This window comes from Ambystoma mexicanum, chromosome 13 (genome assembly GCF_040938575.1).
Source record: "Ambystoma mexicanum isolate Mex_15411 chromosome 13, UKY_AmexF1_1, whole genome shotgun sequence".
Lineage (NCBI taxonomy): Eukaryota > Metazoa > Chordata > Amphibia > Caudata > Ambystomatidae > Ambystoma > Ambystoma mexicanum.
In genome coordinates, this window is record NC_090938.1 from 358,537,003 (window position 1) to 358,555,130 (window position 18,128).

Here is an 18,128-nt window from a genome sequence, read left to right on the forward strand (position 1 = left end):
GATGGCAAAAGGAACATGTAAAAGGCAGACAACTAAAAGAAAAAAGAATTTGGGATGTAAGCTTGGGAGTTTACTAACTGCGCTGATTTTGGCTCCTATAATAGTAAAGAATGGAAACCTACGAGGAAAGTCTTTGACTAATTTCATTCTCCGCCTGCACCAATGAACTTATTTTTACATCTCTATTTCCATATCTGTACTCATTCCTGTCTTTCACAGGGAGGTTGAAAGACTTTGGTCTATGTTTAAATGCAGACTATAAAGAAAAAATACGACGAAGGTGGGATTCGAACCCACGCATGCAGAGCCCAATGGATTAGCAGTCCATCGCCTTAACCACTCGGCCACCTCGTCTGTTTGGGAACGGTGCTCGAGTCCCATGCTTAAAGAAGAGATAAAACAATGGTGGTGCAAAGTCAGTGAAAAATAGATCATGTTTGTCATAATAGAAACAAGATCGTTGACTCGTTCTTCCTTACCCGGCCATTGATAGATAAACACATCAAGTTGAAGTTCAGAAAAATATAACAAGAGCTCCTGGAGGGTTCACAACACTAATCCAGAGGAAGGTGCTTGTTCTTCCGTATGGCACACCATTAGTAGTAAAACCAGCATAACGCAAGCTCCAGTTTCCCAGTGTTTGGCATCATTCAACGTTTCCAGCCAAGATCAAAGTTCAGATGCTGCTGCTTCCTGTGATGTCATTGAATTTAAATAGTGAGTGATGGCAATAACCCTTTTCCAATTAAATTTTGCCACATCAACGTCCCTGAAAATAGAGAAAGGCGTGCAACCCAGAACCGCTGTACTGTTCAATAGAGTAAGGGCTTCACCGTGATCATCTGCATCTGTCATCACAAGATTATCAAGGTCTTTTTCTTGAAGAAATTAGGTCCAGAAAGCCGACCTTCCCCACAGACTATTCAGACACCTTGCGCTTGTGGCTTTGTTATAGGCCCGAATCCATTGGTAAAAGGTTGCACAGGTACAATGTGCAATATCAGTTCCTATTCAACAATGTTCAAGAAAATTACCATTTGGAGGCCCTGATGAGGATCGAACTCACGACCCCTGGTTTACAAGACCAGTGCTCTGCCACTGAGCTACAGAGCCCCTCAGGTTACAACGCATAACAGCAACACAACGAGCACACAACATGATGTTTACTGGGTAGACATATTTGAAGGGTGTGTGAGAATGTATGTATATGATTGTGATTTGACCTGTTTTTTTCTGGCCGATTTTTTGAGGAGCAGCTAATTTGTGCGTATTCCGTGCAATTTTAGGGTGACTAATGAGGAGATGTGATGCGTGAAAGTTGAAAAAAACATGTACATGGCAGCAGAGAGACAATATGGATATTACCTTTGCTTTTTTAAATTTCTATCCGGATTCTGGCTCAAAGGGTAGTCAAGCACAGCAGATTGCATTCCTGCCAGTAACACGACAACCTTGTTTGTGTCCTTCTTAATCAACTAACATGCATATTTTCACTTTTGTCTGTATGTTCTTTGAAAGCCAATGGCAATGGTGCTTAGAGCAATGCAGATGTTTAAAAAAGATTTCAAAAGTTAAAATCGACAAATGTGGGATTCGAAACCACGCGTGTACAGTAGATTAGCAGTCCATCGCCTTAACCACTCGGCCACCTCGTCTACAGGGATTATGTTAGGCATTCAAGTCTTTACAGGTAATAACACAAACATCTTCAAAATAGAACCACAATGCGTTCCTTGTTGAGGTACATCCAGCCGTTTGCAGGAAAACTGCCTCACTTGCTGTTGAGAAAAATTCATCAAAGTCCTGGGGTGTTTATAGGCATCGCCAAGATGACATTGGGAGGTGTTTCAATTGACACGTGTTGAATATGAGGAAGAGCATCATGCTGGCTCCAGTGGCACTGCCTGCAGCATGACAAAAATGTAGAAGGGACATTTGACTGCACCATTGGCTGAACATCAGTGGCAAAGTGTATATCAGGCTAAAAGGTAAGCTCCAGTGGCACAATATGGGCACTACAAGGCACCCATAATTTGGTGTCAGCTAAAAAGACAATGCCAGAGCTTGTGGGTGCTTTTGTACACTTGTGTGTGTGTTTGTGGGTGTAGTTTCATGTTGAAAACCAAAACACAGCAGCTCCAGTGGCGCAATCGGTTAGCGCGCGGTACTTATACAGCAGTACATGCAGTGAGCAATGCCGAGGTTGTGAGTTCAAGCCTCACCTGGAGCAACTTTGGAACTTTTTACTAATTCACCTCAAAACTGAATTATTGAACCAATAAATGTTCTGGACATTTTTTGGTTCACCTCAAGGTTTCCTTGATTGTCAGTTAATGTTGTATGACAGCTCCTCTGCCTTTTAGACATGGAATACTCATTGCAAGTTATTTATGGGGTGTTTGCGCTTTAAATACAGCTACGGAGGGTTTTTGAAAATAGAACAGAAAATAAAAAATGTCAACTGTTATTATACTCCATTTTCTGCTGAGCACCACTTACGGAAGACATTTGTAAAGGTAGAAAAAGGGTTACTGGAGTAGGATCCAGGAGACAATATCAACTTACAAAGAATAATGTTGTCTATTTACTGCATTATCGCCTTTGAAGCAAACCTCTGAGAATAAATACCCTTTCACTAATCAGGCAGTCACTTTGATAAAATCAAGCAGAACAAGGATGCTGATAGGAACTCGCCTCATTTGCATATGGGCTAGGGCTTCTGGGAGCCATGAGAATTAGGAGTTGAAGGTTTTGCAGATCGAGATTGCTAAAGGGCTGGGCATTTGCACAGACCTCTCCATGCCTGATTGGTGCCGAAGGTTAGTTGCAAGTGGTCCCCTGCTCACCCTACCTTACACAGGGCCATGCCCAGTTAGGCCCCTCAGGGCTAGGCCCGGCAGGGCTAAGCCCGGCGTTCGTCAGGCGAAGTGCCTGGACCCCTGCTCATCATACCTCAGAATCTGGTCTAGCTATTGCAGACATGGGGAATGGTGCTTATATCCCATTGACAGCGCCCACAAGCTGCATACTAATAGCCAATGATGTGTGAATGCGGTCAGGGTAGCAGACATATAGAACAATTGGGTGGGTTCGCTTCCGAACTGGATGCACAGGAGCAGGAGAGAATGGCTGTTGGCGATGTATGCAACTTGCTCTGCGTGAACACATCTACCGACCCCTTCCCCTACACACACGGGCACATACACACACACACACACACATAGCCATTGGAGCTATGCAGAGCTAATCAGAAAGATTGGTAATCATTAGAACATGAAAGATATGTGTTCATTTTTTATTAAACTTGTGGACTCCCGCAGAAACGGAGGGACTCACATCTCTAATTGAGGCTTGCTTACCTCTATACAAATGTGTTTGCTGGCTGTCTTTCTTCAACTGGTATGTGCGGTTGTGTCTGTCTTTGTCTTTCAACACGCCTGGCACGTTTACATTATCAAAGAGATGATTGTATGGAGATGGGGAACACCCCTCCGTTGCATTGTGAACTTGAACAGTCTTTTCACCAAAGCAGCTACATGCGACATTGCAAGGTTTTTGTCAGTCTTTGCCTGAAAACATTAGGCCTTCCTCTCGAACTCTATTTCACTCCTTCTGTGGAAGACTTCAATTATGAGGATGCATCCCGTCATAAAAGGTTCTCTGTAGATGGTGCAACTCTGGCTTCTCTTCCCCGTGCTTTTTGAAAATAATCCGCCCGAGGCCCTGATGAGGTTTGAACTCATGACCCCTGGTTTACGAGACCAGTGCTCTGCCACTGAGCTACAAGGCCACCTGCTGCTTGCTCACAGCCAACAACAGAAAGTGCAAAGAAACCATGGGTTTTACCTAGGTAGATCTCCAGGTATATGAATTTCTGGTTGTGTAAAAATGGCTGTATATCTCTGCATGTGTTCAGTACGTCATCATACATCTGATTTGCGAAAGCGTGTGTGCTTATGTTGGTGATACATTGTCGGTATGCGTTTGAGTATGTACTTTTACGGGTATGTATTTATTGAGTAGGATGCTGAACAGGTTCATGAGTTTAGATAGCAGGTCAGAATGATGGCAAAAGGAACATGTAAAAGGCAGACAACTAAAAGAAAAAAGAATTTGGGATGTAAGCTTGGGAGTTTACTAACTGCGCTGATTTTGGCTCCTATAATAGTAAAGAATGGAAACCTACGAGGAAAGTCTTTGACTAATTTCATTCTCCGCCTGCACCAATGAACTTATTTTTACATCTCTATTTCCATATCTGTACTCATTCCTGTCTTTCACAGGGAGGTTGAAAGACTTTGGTCTATGTTTAAATGCAGACTATAAAGAAAAAATACGACGAAGGTGGGATTCGAACCCACGCGTGCAGAGCACAATGGATTAGCAGTCCATCGCCTTAACCACTCGGCCACCTCGTCTGTTTGGGAACGGTGCTCGAATCCCATGCTTAAAGAAGAGATAAAACAATGGTGGTGCAAAGTCAGTGAAAAATAGATCATGTTTGTCATAATAGAAACAAGATCGTTGACTCGTTCTTCCTTACCCGGCCATTGATAGATAAACACATCAAGTTGAAGTTCAGAAAAATATAACAAGAGCTCCTGGAGGGTTCACAACACTAATCCAGAGGAAGGTGCTTGAGCTTCCGTATGGCACACCATTAGTAGTAAAACCAGCATAACGCAAGCTCCAGTTTCCCAGTGTTTGGCATCATTCAACGTTTCCAGCCAAGATCAAAGTTCAGATGCTGCTGCTTCCTGTGATGTCATTGAATTTAAATAGTGAGTGATGGCAATAACCCTTTTCCAATTAAATTTTGCCACATCAACGTCCCTGAAAATAGAGAAAGGCGTGCAACCCAGAACCGCTGTACTGTTCAATAGAGTAAGGGCTTCACCGTGATCATCTGCATCTGTCATCACAAGATTATCAAGGTCTTTTTCTTGAAGAAATTAGGTCCAGAAAGCCGACCTTCCCCACAGACTATTCAGACACCTTGCGCTTGTGGCTTTGTTATAGGCCCGAATCCATTGGTAAAAGGTTGCACAGGTACAATGTGCAATATCAGTTCCTATTCAACAATGTTCAAGAAAATTACCATTTGGAGGCCCTGATGAGGATCGAACTCACGACCCCTGGTTTACAAGACCAGTGCTCTGCCACTGAGCTACAGAGCCCCTCAGGTTACGACGCATTACAGCAACACAATGAGCACACAACATGATGTTTACTGGGTAGACATATTTGAAGGGTGTGTGAGAATGTATGTATATGATTGTGATTTGACCTGTTTTTTTCTGGCCGATTTTTTGAGGAGCAGCTAATTTGTGCGTATTCCGTGCAATTTTAGGGTGACTAATGAGGAGATGTGATGCGTGAAAGTTGAAAAAAACATGTACATGGCAGCAGAGAGACAATATGGATATTACCTTTGCTTTTTTAAATTTCTATCCGGATTCTGGCTCAAAGGGTAGTCAAGCACAGCAGATTGCATTCCTGCCAGTAACACGACAACCTTGTTTGTGTCCTTCTTAATCAACTAACATGCATATTTTCACTTTTGTCTGTATGTTCTTTGAAAGCCAATGGCAATGGTGCTTAGAGCAATGCAGATGTTTAAAAAAGATTTAAAAAGTTAAAATCGACAAAGGTGGGATTCGAAACCACGCGTGTACAGTAGATTAGCAGTCCATCGCCTTAACCACTCGGCCACCTCGTCTACAGGGATTATGTTAGGCATTCAAGTCTTTACAGGTAATAACACAAACATCTTCAAAATAGAACCACAATGCGTTCCTTGTTGAGGTACATCCAGCCGTTTGCAGGAAAACTGCCTCACTTGCTGTTGAGAAAAATTCATCAAAGTCCTGGGGTGTTTATAGGCATCGCCAAGATGACATTGGGAGGTGTTTCAATTGACACGTGTTGAATATGAGGAAGAGCATCATGCTGGCTCCAGTGGCACTGCCTGCAGCATGACAAAAATGTAGAAGGGACATTTGACTGCACCATTGGCTGAACATCAGTGGCAAAGTGTATATCAGGCTAAAAGGTAAGCTCCAGTGGCACAATATGGGCACTACAAGGCACCCATAATTTGGTGTCAGCTAAAAAGACAATGCCAGAGCTTGTGGGTGCTTTTGTACACTTGTGTGTGTGTTTGTGGGTGTAGTTTCATGTTGAAAACCAAAACACAGCAGCTCCAGTGGCGCAATCAGTTAGCGCGCGGTACTTATACAGCAGTACATGCAGTGAGCAATGCCGAGGTTGTGAGTTCAAGCCTCACCTGGAGCAACTTTGGAACTTTTTACTAATTCACCTCAAAACTGAATTATTGAACCAATAAATGTTCTGGACATTTTTTGGTTCACCTCAAGGTTTCCTTGATTGTCAGTTAATGTTGTATGACAGCTCCTCTGCCTTTTAGACATGGAATACTCATTGCAAGTTATTTATGGGGTGTTTGCGCTTTAAATACAGCTACGGAGGGTTTTTGAAAATAGAACAGAAAATAAAAAATGTCAACTGTTATTATACTCCATTTTCTGCTGAGCACCACTTACGGAAGACATTTGTAAAGGTAGAAAAAGGGTTACTGGAGTAGGATCCAGGAGACAATATCAACTTACAAAGAATAATGTTGTCTATTTACTGCATTATCGCCTTTGAAGCAAACCTCTGAGAATAAATACCCTTTCACTAATCAGGCAGTCACTTTGATAAAATCAAGCAGAACAAGGATGCTGATAGGAACTCGCCTCATTTGCATATGGGCTAGGGCTTCTGGGAGCCATGAGAATTAGGAGTTGAAGGTTTTGCAGATCGAGATTGCTAAAGGGCTGGGCATTTGCACAGACCTCTCCATGCCTGATTGGTGCCGAAGGTTAGTTGCAAGTGGTCCCCTGCTCACCCTACCTTACACAGGGCCATGCCCAGTTAGGCCCCTCAGGGCTAGGCCCGGCAGGGCTAAGCCCGGCGTTCGTCAGGCGAAGTGCCTGGACCCCTGCTCATCATACCTCAGAATCTGGTCTAGCTATTGCAGACATGGGGAATGGTGCTTATATCCCATTGACAGCGCCCACAAGCTGCATACTAATAGCCAATGATGTGTGAATGCGGTCAGGGTAGCAGACATATAGAACAATTGGGTGGGTTCGCTTCCGAACTGGATGCACAGGAGCAGGAGAGAATGGCTGTTGGCGATGTATGCAACTTGCTCTGCGTGAACACATCTACCGACCCCTTCCCCTACACACACGGGCACATACACACACACACACACACATAGCCATTGGAGCTATGCAGAGCTAATCAGAAAGATTGGTAATCATTAGAACATGAAAGATATGTGTTCATTTTTTATTAAACTTGTGGACTCCCGCAGAAACGGAGGGACTCACATCTCTAATTGAGGCTTGCTTACCTCTATACAAATGTGTTTGCTGGCTGTCTTTCTTCAACTGGTATGTGCGGTTGTGTCTGTCTTTGTCTTTCAACACGCCTGGCACGTTTACATTATCAAAGAGATGATTGTATGGAGATGGGGAACACCCCTCCGTTGCATTGTGAACTTGAACAGTCTTTTCACCAAAGCAGCTACATGCGACATTGCAAGGTTTTTGTCAGTCTTTGCCTGAAAACATTAGGCCTTCCTCTCGAACTCTATTTCACTCCTTCTGTGGAAGACTTCAATTATGAGGATGCATCCCGTCATAAAAGGTTCTCTGTAGATGGTGCAACTCTGGCTTCTCTTCCCCGTGCTTTTTGAAAATAATCCGCCCGAGGCCCTGATGAGGTTTGAACTCATGACCCCTGGTTTACGAGACCAGTGCTCTGCCACTGAGCTACAAGGCCACCTGCTGCTTGCTCACAGCCAACAACAGAAAGTGCAAAGAAACCATGGGTTTTACCTAGGTAGATCTCCAGGTATATGAATTTCTGGTTGTGTAAAAATGGCTGTATATCTCTGCATGTGTTCAGTACGTCATCATACATCTGATTTGCGAAAGCGTGTGTGCTTATGTTGGTGATACATTGTCGGTATGCGTTTGAGTATGTACTTTTACGGGTATGTATGTATTGAGTAGGATGCTGAACAGGTTCATGAGTTTAGATAGCAGGTCAGAATGATGGCAAAAGGAACATGTAAAAGGCAGACAACTAAAAGAAAAAAGAATTTGGGATGTAAGCTTGGGAGTTTACTAACTGCGCTGATTTTGGCTCCTATAATAGTAAAGAATGGAAACCTACGAGGAAAGTCTTTGACTAATTTCATTCTCCGCCTGCACCAATGAACTTATTTTTACATCTCTATTTCCATATCTGTACTCATTCCTGTCTTTCACAGGGAGGTTGAAAGACTTTGGTCTATGTTTAAATGCAGACTATAAAGAAAAAATACGACGAAGGTGGGATTCGAACCCACGTGTGCAGAGCACAATGGATTAGCAGTCCATCGCCTTAACCACTCGGCCACCTCGTCTGTTTGGGAACGGTGCTCGAGTCCCATGCTTAAAGAAGAGATAAAACAATGGTGGTGCAAAGTCAGTGAAAAATAGATCATGTTTGTCATAATAGAAACAAGATCGTTGACTCGTTCTTCCTTACCCGGCCATTGATAGATAAACACATCAAGTTGAAGTTCAGAAAAATATAACAAGAGCTCCTGGAGGGTTCACAACACTAATCCAGAGGAAGGTGCTTGTTCTTCCGTATGGCACACCATTAGTAGTAAAACCAGCATAACGCAAGCTCCAGTTTCCCAGTGTTTGGCATCATTCAACGTTTCCAGCCAAGATCAAAGTTCAGATGCTGCTGCTTCCTGTGATGTCATTGAATTTAAATAGTGAGTGATGGCAATAACCCTTTTCCAATTAAATTTTGCCACATCAACGTCCCTGAAAATAGAGAAAGGCGTGCAACCCAGAACCGCTGTACTGTTCAATAGAGTAAGGGCTTCACCGTGATCATCTGCATCTGTCATCACAAGATTATCAAGGTCTTTTTCTTGAAGAAATTAGGTCCAGAAAGCCGACCTTCCCCACAGACTATTCAGACACCTTGCGCTTGTGGCTTTGTTATAGGCCCGAATCCATTGGTAAAAGGTTGCACAGGTACAATGTGCAATATCAGTTCCTATTCAACAATGTTCAAGAAAATTACCATTTGGAGGCCCTGATGAGGATCGAACTCACGACCCCTGGTTTACAAGACCAGTGCTCTGCCACTGAGCTACAGAGCCCCTCAGGTTACGACGCATAACAGCAACACAACGAGCACACAACATGATGTTTACTGGGTAGACATATTTGAAGGGTGTGTGAGAATGTATGTATATGATTGTGATTTGACCTGTTTTTTTCTGGCAGATTTTTTGAGGAGCAGCTAATTTGTGCGTATTCCGTGCAATTTTAGGGTGACTAATGAGGAGATGTGATGCGTGAAAGTTGAAAAAAACATGTACATGGCAGCAGAGAGACAATATGGATATTACCTTTGCTTTTTTAAATTTCTATCCGGATTCTGGCTCAAAGGGTAGTCAAGCACAGCAGATTGCATTCCTGCCAGTAACACGACAACCTTGTTTGTGTCCTTCTTAATCAACTAACATGCATATTTTCACTTTTGTCTGTATGTTCTTTGAAAGCCAATGGCAATGGTGCTTAGAGCAATGCAGATGTTTAAAAAAGATTTCAAAAGTTAAAATCGACAAAGGTGGGATTCGAAACCACGCGTGTACAGTAGATTAGCAGTCCATCGCCTTAACCACTCGGCCACCTCGTCTACAGGGATTATGTTAGGCATTCAAGTCTTTACAGGTAATAACACAAACATCTTCAAAATAGAACCACAATGCGTTCCTTGTTGAGGTACATCCAGCCGTTTGCAGGAAAACTGCCTCACTTGCTGTTGAGAAAAATTCATCAAAGTCCTGGGGTGTTTATAGGCATCGCCAAGATGACATTGGGAGGTGTTTCAATTGACACGTGTTGAATATGAGGAAGAGCATCATGCTGGCTCCAGTGGCACTGCCTGCAGCATGACAAAAATGTAGAAGGGACATTTGACTGCACCATTGGCTGAACATCAGTGGCAAAGTGTATATCAGGCTAAAAGGTAAGCTCCAGTGGCACAATATGGGCACTACAAGGCACCCATAATTTGGTGTCAGCTAAAAAGACAATGCCAGAGCTTGTGGGTGCTTTTGTACACTTGTGTGTGTGTTTGTGGGTGTAGTTTCATGTTGAAAACCAAAACACAGCAGCTCCAGTGGCGCAATCGGTTAGCGCGCGGTACTTATACAGCAGTACATGCAGTGAGCAATGCCGAGGTTGTGAGTTCAAGCCTCACCTGGAGCAACTTTGGAACTTTTTACTAATTCACCTCAAAACTGAATTATTGAACCAATAAATGTTCTGGACATTTTTTGGTTCACCTCAAGGTTTCCTTGATTGTCAGTTAATGTTGTATGACAGCTCCTCTGCCTTTTAGACATGGAATACTCATTGCAAGTTATTTATGGGGTGTTTGCGCTTTAAATACAGCTACGGAGGGTTTTTGAAAATAGAACAGAAAATAAAAAATGTCAACTGTTATTATACTCCATTTTCTGCTGAGCACCACTTACGGAAGACATTTGTAAAGGTAGAAAAAGGGTTACTGGAGTAGGATCCAGGAGACAATATCAACTTACAAAGAATAATGTTGTCTATTTACTGCATTATCGCCTTTGAAGCAAACCTCTGAGAATAAATACCCTTTCACTAATCAGGCAGTCACTTTGATAAAATCAAGCAGAACAAGGATGCTGATAGGAACTCGCCTCATTTGCATATGGGCTAGGGCTTCTGGGAGCCATGAGAATTAGGAGTTGAAGGTTTTGCAGATCGAGATTGCTAAAGGGCTGGGCATTTGCACAGACCTCTCCATGCCTGATTGGTGCCGAAGGTTAGTTGCAAGTGGTCCCCTGCTCACCCTACCTTACACAGGGCCATGCCCAGTTAGGCCCCTCAGGGCTAGGCCCGGCAGGGCTAAGCCCGGCGTTCGTCAGGCGAAGTGCCTGGACCCCTGCTCATCATACCTCAGAATCTGGTCTAGCTATTGCAGACATGGGGAATGGTGCTTATATCCCATTGACAGCGCCCACAAGCTGCATACTAATAGCCAATGATGTGTGAATGCGGTCAGGGTAGCAGACATATAGAACAATTGGGTGGGTTCGCTTCCGAACTGGATGCACAGGAGCAGGAGAGAATGGCTGTTGGCGATGTATGCAACTTGCTCTGCGTGAACACATCTACCGACCCCTTCCCCTACACACACGGGCACATACACACACACACACACACATAGCCATTGGAGCTATGCAGAGCTAATCAGAAAGATTGGTAATCATTAGAACATGAAAGATATGTGTTCATTTTTTATTAAACTTGTGGACTCCCGCAGAAACGGAGGGACTCACATCTCTAATTGAGGCTTGCTTACCTCTATACAAATGTGTTTGCTGGCTGTCTTTCTTCAACTGGTATGTGCGGTTGTGTCTGTCTTTGTCTTTCAACACGCCTGGCACGTTTACATTATCAAAGAGATGATTGTATGGAGATGGGGAACACCCCTCCGTTGCATTGTGAACTTGAACAGTCTTTTCACCAAAGCAGCTACATGCGACATTGCAAGGTTTTTGTCAGTCTTTGCCTGAAAACATTAGGCCTTCCTCTCGAACTCTATTTCACTCCTTCTGTGGAAGACTTCAATTATGAGGATGCATCCCGTCATAAAAGGTTCTCTGTAGATGGTGCAACTCTGGCTTCTCTTCCCCGTGCTTTTTGAAAATAATCCGCCCGAGGCCCTGATGAGGTTTGAACTCATGACCCCTGGTTTACGAGACCAGTGCTCTGCCACTGAGCTACAAGGCCACCTGCTGCTTGCTCACAGCCAACAACAGAAAGTGCAAAGAAACCATGGGTTTTACCTAGGTAGATCTCCAGGTATATGAATTTCTGGTTGTGTAAAAATGGCTGTATATCTCTGCATGTGTTCAGTACGTCATCATACATCTGATTTGCGAAAGCGTGTGTGCTTATGTTGGTGATACATTGTCGGTATGCGTTTGAGTATGTACTTTTACGGGTATGTATGTATTGAGTAGGATGCTGAACAGGTTCATGAGTTTAGATAGCAGGTCAGAATGATGGCAAAAGGAACATGTAAAAGGCAGACAACTAAAAGAAAAAAGAATTTGGGATGTAAGCTTGGGAGTTTACTAACTGCGCTGATTTTGGCTCCTATAATAGTAAAGAATGGAAACCTACGAGGAAAGTCTTTGACTAATTTCATTCTCCGCCTGCACCAATGAACTTATTTTTACATCTCTATTTCCATATCTGTACTCATTCCTGTCTTTCACAGGGAGGTTGAAAGACTTTGGTCTATGTTTAAATGCAGACTATAAAGAAAAAATACGACGAAGGTGGGATTCGAACCCACGCGTGCAGAGCACAATGGATTAGCAGTCCATCGCCTTAACCACTCGGCCACCTCGTCTGTTTGGGAACGGTGCTCGAGTCCCATGCTTAAAGAAGAGATAAAACAATGATGGTGCAAAGTCAGTGAAAAATAGATCATGTTTGTCATAATAGAAACAAGATCGTTGACTCGTTCTTCCTTACCCGGCCATTGATAGATAAACACATCAAGTTGAAGTTCAGAAAAATATAACAAGAGCTCCTGGAGGGTTCACAACACTAATCCAGAGGAAGGTGCTTGAGCTTCCGTATGGCACACCATTAGTAGTAAAACCAGCATAACGCAAGCTCCAGTTTCCCAGTGTTTGGCATCATTCAACGTTTCCAGCCAAGATCAAAGTTCAGATGCTGCTGCTTCCTGTGATGTCATTGAATTTAAATAGTGAGTGATGGCAATAACCCTTTTCCAATTAAATTTTGCCACATCAACGTCCCTGAAAATAGAGAAAGGCGTGCAACCCAGAACCGCTGTACTGTTCAATAGAGTAAGGGCTTCACCGTGATCATCTGCATCTGTCATCACAAGATTATCAAGGTCTTTTTCTTGAAGAAATTAGGTCCAGAAAGCCGACCTTCCCCACAGACTATTCAGACACCTTGCGCTTGTGGCTTTGTTATAGGCCCGAATCCATTGGTAAAAGGTTGCACAGGTACAATGTGCAATATCAGTTCCTATTCAACAATGTTCAAGAAAATTACCATTTGGAGGCCCTGATGAGGATCGAACTCACGACCCCTGGTTTACAAGACCAGTGCTCTGCCACTGAGCTACAGAGCCCCTCAGGTTACGACGCATTACAGCAACACAATGAGCACACAACATGATGTTTACTGGGTAGACATATTTGAAGGGTGTGTGAGAATGTATGTATATGATTGTGATTTGACCTGTTTTTTTCTGGCCGATTTTTTGAGGAGCAGCTAATTTGTGCGTATTCCGTGCAATTTTAGGGTGACTAATGAGGAGATGTGATGCGTGAAAGTTGAAAAAAACATGTACATGGCAGCAGAGAGACAATATGGATATTACCTTTGCTTTTTTAAATTTCTATCCGGATTCTGGCTCAAAGGGTAGTCAAGCACAGCAGATTGCATTCCTGCCAGTAACACGACAACCTTGTTTGTGTCCTTCTTAATCAACTAACATGCATATTTTCACTTTTGTCTGTATGTTCTTTGAAAGCCAATGGCAATGGTGCTTAGAGCAATGCAGATGTTTAAAAAAGATTTCAAAAGTTAAAATCGACAAAGGTGGGATTCGAAACCACGCGTGTACAGTAGATTAGCAGTCCATCGCCTTAACCACTCGGCCACCTCGTCTACAGGGATTATGTTAGGCATTCAAGTCTTTACAGGTAATAACACAAACATCTTCAAAATAGAACCACAATGCGTTCCTTGTTGAGGTACATCCAGCCGTTTGCAGGAAAACTGCCTCACTTGCTGTTGAGAAAAATTCATCAAAGTCCTGGGGTGTTTATAGGCATCGCCAAGATGACATTGGGAGGTGTTTCAATTGACACGTGTTGAATATGAGGAAGAGCATCATGCTGGCTCCAGTGGCACTGCCTGCAGCATGACAAAAATGTAGAAGGGACATTTGACTGCACCATTGGCTGAACATCAGTGGCAAAGTGTATATCAGGCTAAAAGGTAAGCTCCAGTGGCACAATATGGGCACTACAAGGCACCCATAATTTGGTGTCAGCTAAAAAGACAATGCCAGAGCTTGTGGGTGCTTTTGTACACTTGTGTGTGTGTTTGTGGGTGTAGTTTCATGTTGAAAACCAAAACACAGCAGCTCCAGTGGCGCAATCAGTTAGCGCGCGGTACTTATACAGCAGTACATGCAGTGAGCAATGCCGAGGTTGTGAGTTCAAGCCTCACCTGGAGCAACTTTGGAACTTTTTACTAATTCACCTCAAAACTGAATTATTGAACCAATAAATGTTCTGGACATTTTTTGGTTCACCTCAAGGTTTCCTTGATTGTCAGTTAATGTTGTATGACAGCTCCTCTGCCTTTTAGACATGGAATACTCATTGCAAGTTATTTATGGGGTGTTTGCGCTTTAAATACAGCTACGGAGGGTTTTTGAAAATAGAACAGAAAATAAAAAATGTCAACTGTTATTATACTCCATTTTCTGCTGAGCACCACTTACGGAAGACATTTGTAAAGGTAAAAAAAGGGTTACTGGAGTAGGATCCAGGAGACAATATCAACTTACAAAGAATAATGTTGTCTATTTACTGCATTATCGCCTTTGAAGCAAACCTCTGAGAATAAATACCCTTTCACTAATCAGGCAGTCACTTTGATAAAATCAAGCAGAACAAGGATGCTGATAGGAACTCGCCTCATTTGCATATGGGCTAGGGCTTCTGGGAGCCATGAGAATTAGGAGTTGAAGGTTTTGCAGATCGAGATTGCTAAAGGGCTGGGCATTTGCACAGACCTCTCCATGCCTGATTGGTGCCGAAGGTTAGTTGCAAGTGGTCCCCTGCTCACCCTACCTTACACAGGGCCATGCCCAGTTAGGCCCCTCAGGGCTAGGCCCGGCAGGGCTAAGCCCGGCGTTCGTCAGGCGAAGTGCCTGGACCCCTGCTCATCATACCTCAGAATCTGGTCTAGCTATTGCAGACATGGGGAATGGTGCTTATATCCCATTGACAGCGCCCACAAGCTGCATACTAATAGCCAATGATGTGTGAATGCGGTCAGGGTAGCAGACATATAGAACAATTGGGTGGGTTCGCTTCCGAACTGGATGCACAGGAGCAGGAGAGAATGGCTGTTGGCGATGTATGCAACTTGCTCTGCGTGAACACATCTACCGACCCCTTCCCCTACACACACGGGCACATACACACACACACACACACATAGCCATTGGAGCTATGCAGAGCTAATCAGAAAGATTGGTAATCATTAGAACATGAAAGATATGTGTTCATTTTTTATTAAACTTGTGGACTCCCGCAGAAACGGAGGGACTCACATCTCTAATTGAGGCTTGCTTACCTCTATACAAATGTGTTTGCTGGCTGTCTTTCTTCAACTGGTATGTGCGGTTGTGTCTGTCTTTGTCTTTCAACACGCCTGGCACGTTTACATTATCAAAGAGATGATTGTATGGAGATGGGGAACACCCCTCCGTTGCATTGTGAACTTGAACAGTCTTTTCACCAAAGCAGCTACATGCGACATTGCAAGGTTTTTGTCAGTCTTTGCCTGAAAACATTAGGCCTTCCTCTCGAACTCTATTTCACTCCTTCTGTGGAAGACTTCAATTATGAGGATGCATCCCGTCATAAAAGGTTCTCTGTAGATGGTGCAACTCTGGCTTCTCTTCCCCGTGCTTTTTGAAAATAATCCGCCCGAGGCCCTGATGAGGTTTGAACTCATGACCCCTGGTTTACGAGACCAGTGCTCTGCCACTGAGCTACAAGGCCACCTGCTGCTTGCTCACAGCCAACAACAGAAAGTGCAAAGAAACCATGGGTTTTACCTAGGTAGATCTCCAGGTATATGAATTTCTGGTTGTGTAAAAATGGCTGTATATCTCTGCATGTGTTCAGTACGTCATCATACATCTGATTTGCGAAAGCGTGTGTGCTTATGTTGGTGATACATTGTCGGTATGCGTTTGAGTATGTACTTTTACGGGTATGTATGTATTGAGTAGGATGCTGAACAGGTTCATGAGTTTAGATAGCAGGTCAGAATGATGGCAAAAGGAACATGTAAAAGGCAGACAACTAAAAGAAAAAAGAATTTGGGATGTAAGCTTGGGAGTTTACTAACTGCGCTGATTTTGGCTCCTATAATAGTAAAGAATGGAAACCTACGAGGAAAGTCTTTGACTAATTTCATTCTCCGCCTGCACCAATGAACTTATTTTTACATCTCTATTTCCATATCTGTACTCATTCCTGTCTTTCACAGGGAGGTTGAAAGACTTTGGTCTATGTTTAAATGCAGACTATAAAGAAAAAATACGACGAAGGTGGGATTCGAACCCACGTGTGCAGAGCACAATGGATTAGCAGTCCATCGCCTTAACCACTCGGCCACCTCGTCTGTTTGGGAACGGTGCTCGAGTCCCATGCTTAAAGAAGAGATAAAACAATGGTGGTGCAAAGTCAGTGAAAAATAGATCATGTTTGTCATAATAGAAACAAGATCGTTGACTCGTTCTTCCTTACCCGGCCATTGATAGATAAACACATCAAGTTGAAGTTCAGAAAAATATAACAAGAGCTCCTGGAGGGTTCACAACACTAATCCAGAGGAAGGTGCTTGTTCTTCCGTATGGCACACCATTAGTAGTAAAACCAGCATAACGCAAGCTCCAGTTTCCCAGTGTTTGGCATCATTCAACGTTTCCAGCCAAGATCAAAGTTCAGATGCTGCTGCTTCCTGTGATGTCATTGAATTTAAATAGTGAGTGATGGCAATAACCCTTTTCCAATTAAATTTTGCCACATCAACGTCCCTGAAAATAGAGAAAGGCGTGCAACCCAGAACCGCTGTACTGTTCAATAGAGTAAGGGCTTCACCGTGATCATCTGCATCTGTCATCACAAGATTATCAAGGTCTTTTTCTTGAAGAAATTAGGTCCAGAAAGCCGACCTTCCCCACAGACTATTCAGACACCTTGCGCTTGTGGCTTTGTTATAGGCCCGAATCCATTGGTAAAAGGTTGCACAGGTACAATGTGCAATATCAGTTCCTATTCAACAATGTTCAAGAAAATTACCATTTGGAGGCCCTGATGAGGATCGAACTCACGACCCCTGGTTTACAAGACCAGTGCTCTGCCACTGAGCTACAGAGCCCCTCAGGTTACGACGCATAACAGCAACACAACGAGCACACAACATGATGTTTACTGGGTAGACATATTTGAAGGGTGTGTGAGAATGTATGTATATGATTGTGATTTGACCTGTTTTTTTCTGGCCGATTTTTTGAGGAGCAGCTAATTTGTGCGTATTCCGTGCAATTTTAGGGTGACTAATGAGGAGATGTGATGCGTGAAAGTTGAAAAAAACATGTACATGGCAGCAGAGAGACAATATGGATATTACCTTTGCTTTTTTAAATTTCTATCCGGATTCTGGCTCAAAGGGTAGTCAAGCACAGCAGATTGCATTCCTGCCAGTAACACGACAACCTTGTTTGTGTCCTTCTTAATCAACTAACATGCATATTTTCACTTTTGTCTGTATGTTCTTTGAAAGCCAATGGCAATGGTGCTTAGAGCAATGCAGATGTTTAAAAAAGATTTCAAAAGTTAAAATCGACAAAGGTGGGATTCGAAACCACGCGTGTACAGTAGATTAGCAGTCCATCGCCTTAACCACTCGGCCACCTCGTCTACAGGGATTATGTTAGGCATTCAAGTCTTTACAGGTAATAACACAAACATCTTCAAAATAGAACCACAATGCGTTCCTTGTTGAGGTACATCCAGCCGTTTGCAGGAAAACTGCCTCACTTGCTGTTGAGAAAAATTCATCAAAGTCCTGGGGTGTTTATAGGCATCGCCAAGATGACATTGGGAGGTGTTTCAATTGACACGTGTTGAATATGAG

At 43.3% G+C, this 18,128-nt stretch overlaps 22 non-coding genes across 22 annotated transcripts; 4 read left to right on the forward strand and 18 right to left on the reverse strand.

The window, feature by feature from the left end:
* Positions 1-272: 272 nt before the first annotated feature.
* TRNAS-GCU (transfer RNA serine (anticodon GCU)) lies at positions 273-354 on the reverse strand. Its single transcript has one exon. It is a non-coding gene; the product is annotated as a tRNA-Ser (tRNA).
* Positions 355-1,041: 687 nt separating this feature from the next.
* Positions 1,042-1,113, reverse strand: TRNAT-UGU (transfer RNA threonine (anticodon UGU)). The gene has a single exon. It is a non-coding gene; the product is annotated as a tRNA-Thr (tRNA).
* Positions 1,114-2,135: 1,022 nt separating this feature from the next.
* On the forward strand, positions 2,136-2,230 carry TRNAI-UAU (transfer RNA isoleucine (anticodon UAU)). Its single transcript has 2 exons — positions 2,136-2,173; positions 2,195-2,230. It is a non-coding gene; the product is annotated as a tRNA-Ile (tRNA).
* A 1,488-nt stretch (positions 2,231-3,718) lies between these two features.
* On the reverse strand, positions 3,719-3,790 carry TRNAT-CGU (transfer RNA threonine (anticodon CGU)). Its single transcript has one exon. It is a non-coding gene; the product is annotated as a tRNA-Thr (tRNA).
* Positions 3,791-4,336: 546 nt separating this feature from the next.
* Positions 4,337-4,418, reverse strand: TRNAS-GCU (transfer RNA serine (anticodon GCU)). The gene has a single exon. It is a non-coding gene; the product is annotated as a tRNA-Ser (tRNA).
* Positions 4,419-5,105: 687 nt separating this feature from the next.
* Positions 5,106-5,177, reverse strand: TRNAT-UGU (transfer RNA threonine (anticodon UGU)). Its single transcript has one exon. It is a non-coding gene; the product is annotated as a tRNA-Thr (tRNA).
* A 465-nt stretch (positions 5,178-5,642) lies between these two features.
* Positions 5,643-5,719, reverse strand: TRNAS-GCU (transfer RNA serine (anticodon GCU)). Its single transcript has one exon. It is a non-coding gene; the product is annotated as a tRNA-Ser (tRNA).
* A 480-nt stretch (positions 5,720-6,199) lies between these two features.
* Positions 6,200-6,294, forward strand: TRNAI-UAU (transfer RNA isoleucine (anticodon UAU)). The gene is made up of 2 exons: positions 6,200-6,237; positions 6,259-6,294. It is a non-coding gene; the product is annotated as a tRNA-Ile (tRNA).
* A 1,488-nt stretch (positions 6,295-7,782) lies between these two features.
* On the reverse strand, positions 7,783-7,854 carry TRNAT-CGU (transfer RNA threonine (anticodon CGU)). Its single transcript has one exon. It is a non-coding gene; the product is annotated as a tRNA-Thr (tRNA).
* A 546-nt stretch (positions 7,855-8,400) lies between these two features.
* TRNAS-GCU (transfer RNA serine (anticodon GCU)) lies at positions 8,401-8,482 on the reverse strand. The gene has a single exon. It is a non-coding gene; the product is annotated as a tRNA-Ser (tRNA).
* Positions 8,483-9,169: 687 nt separating this feature from the next.
* On the reverse strand, positions 9,170-9,241 carry TRNAT-UGU (transfer RNA threonine (anticodon UGU)). The gene has a single exon. It is a non-coding gene; the product is annotated as a tRNA-Thr (tRNA).
* Positions 9,242-9,706: 465 nt separating this feature from the next.
* TRNAS-GCU (transfer RNA serine (anticodon GCU)) lies at positions 9,707-9,783 on the reverse strand. The gene has a single exon. It is a non-coding gene; the product is annotated as a tRNA-Ser (tRNA).
* A 480-nt stretch (positions 9,784-10,263) lies between these two features.
* TRNAI-UAU (transfer RNA isoleucine (anticodon UAU)) lies at positions 10,264-10,358 on the forward strand. Its single transcript has 2 exons — positions 10,264-10,301; positions 10,323-10,358. It is a non-coding gene; the product is annotated as a tRNA-Ile (tRNA).
* A 1,488-nt stretch (positions 10,359-11,846) lies between these two features.
* On the reverse strand, positions 11,847-11,918 carry TRNAT-CGU (transfer RNA threonine (anticodon CGU)). The gene has a single exon. It is a non-coding gene; the product is annotated as a tRNA-Thr (tRNA).
* Positions 11,919-12,464: 546 nt separating this feature from the next.
* Positions 12,465-12,546, reverse strand: TRNAS-GCU (transfer RNA serine (anticodon GCU)). Its single transcript has one exon. It is a non-coding gene; the product is annotated as a tRNA-Ser (tRNA).
* Positions 12,547-13,233: 687 nt separating this feature from the next.
* Positions 13,234-13,305, reverse strand: TRNAT-UGU (transfer RNA threonine (anticodon UGU)). Its single transcript has one exon. It is a non-coding gene; the product is annotated as a tRNA-Thr (tRNA).
* Positions 13,306-13,770: 465 nt separating this feature from the next.
* TRNAS-GCU (transfer RNA serine (anticodon GCU)) lies at positions 13,771-13,847 on the reverse strand. The gene has a single exon. It is a non-coding gene; the product is annotated as a tRNA-Ser (tRNA).
* A 480-nt stretch (positions 13,848-14,327) lies between these two features.
* TRNAI-UAU (transfer RNA isoleucine (anticodon UAU)) lies at positions 14,328-14,422 on the forward strand. The gene is made up of 2 exons: positions 14,328-14,365; positions 14,387-14,422. It is a non-coding gene; the product is annotated as a tRNA-Ile (tRNA).
* A 1,488-nt stretch (positions 14,423-15,910) lies between these two features.
* TRNAT-CGU (transfer RNA threonine (anticodon CGU)) lies at positions 15,911-15,982 on the reverse strand. The gene has a single exon. It is a non-coding gene; the product is annotated as a tRNA-Thr (tRNA).
* Positions 15,983-16,528: 546 nt separating this feature from the next.
* On the reverse strand, positions 16,529-16,610 carry TRNAS-GCU (transfer RNA serine (anticodon GCU)). Its single transcript has one exon. It is a non-coding gene; the product is annotated as a tRNA-Ser (tRNA).
* Positions 16,611-17,297: 687 nt separating this feature from the next.
* Positions 17,298-17,369, reverse strand: TRNAT-UGU (transfer RNA threonine (anticodon UGU)). The gene has a single exon. It is a non-coding gene; the product is annotated as a tRNA-Thr (tRNA).
* Positions 17,370-17,834: 465 nt separating this feature from the next.
* On the reverse strand, positions 17,835-17,911 carry TRNAS-GCU (transfer RNA serine (anticodon GCU)). The gene has a single exon. It is a non-coding gene; the product is annotated as a tRNA-Ser (tRNA).
* Positions 17,912-18,128: the final 217 nt, after the last annotated feature.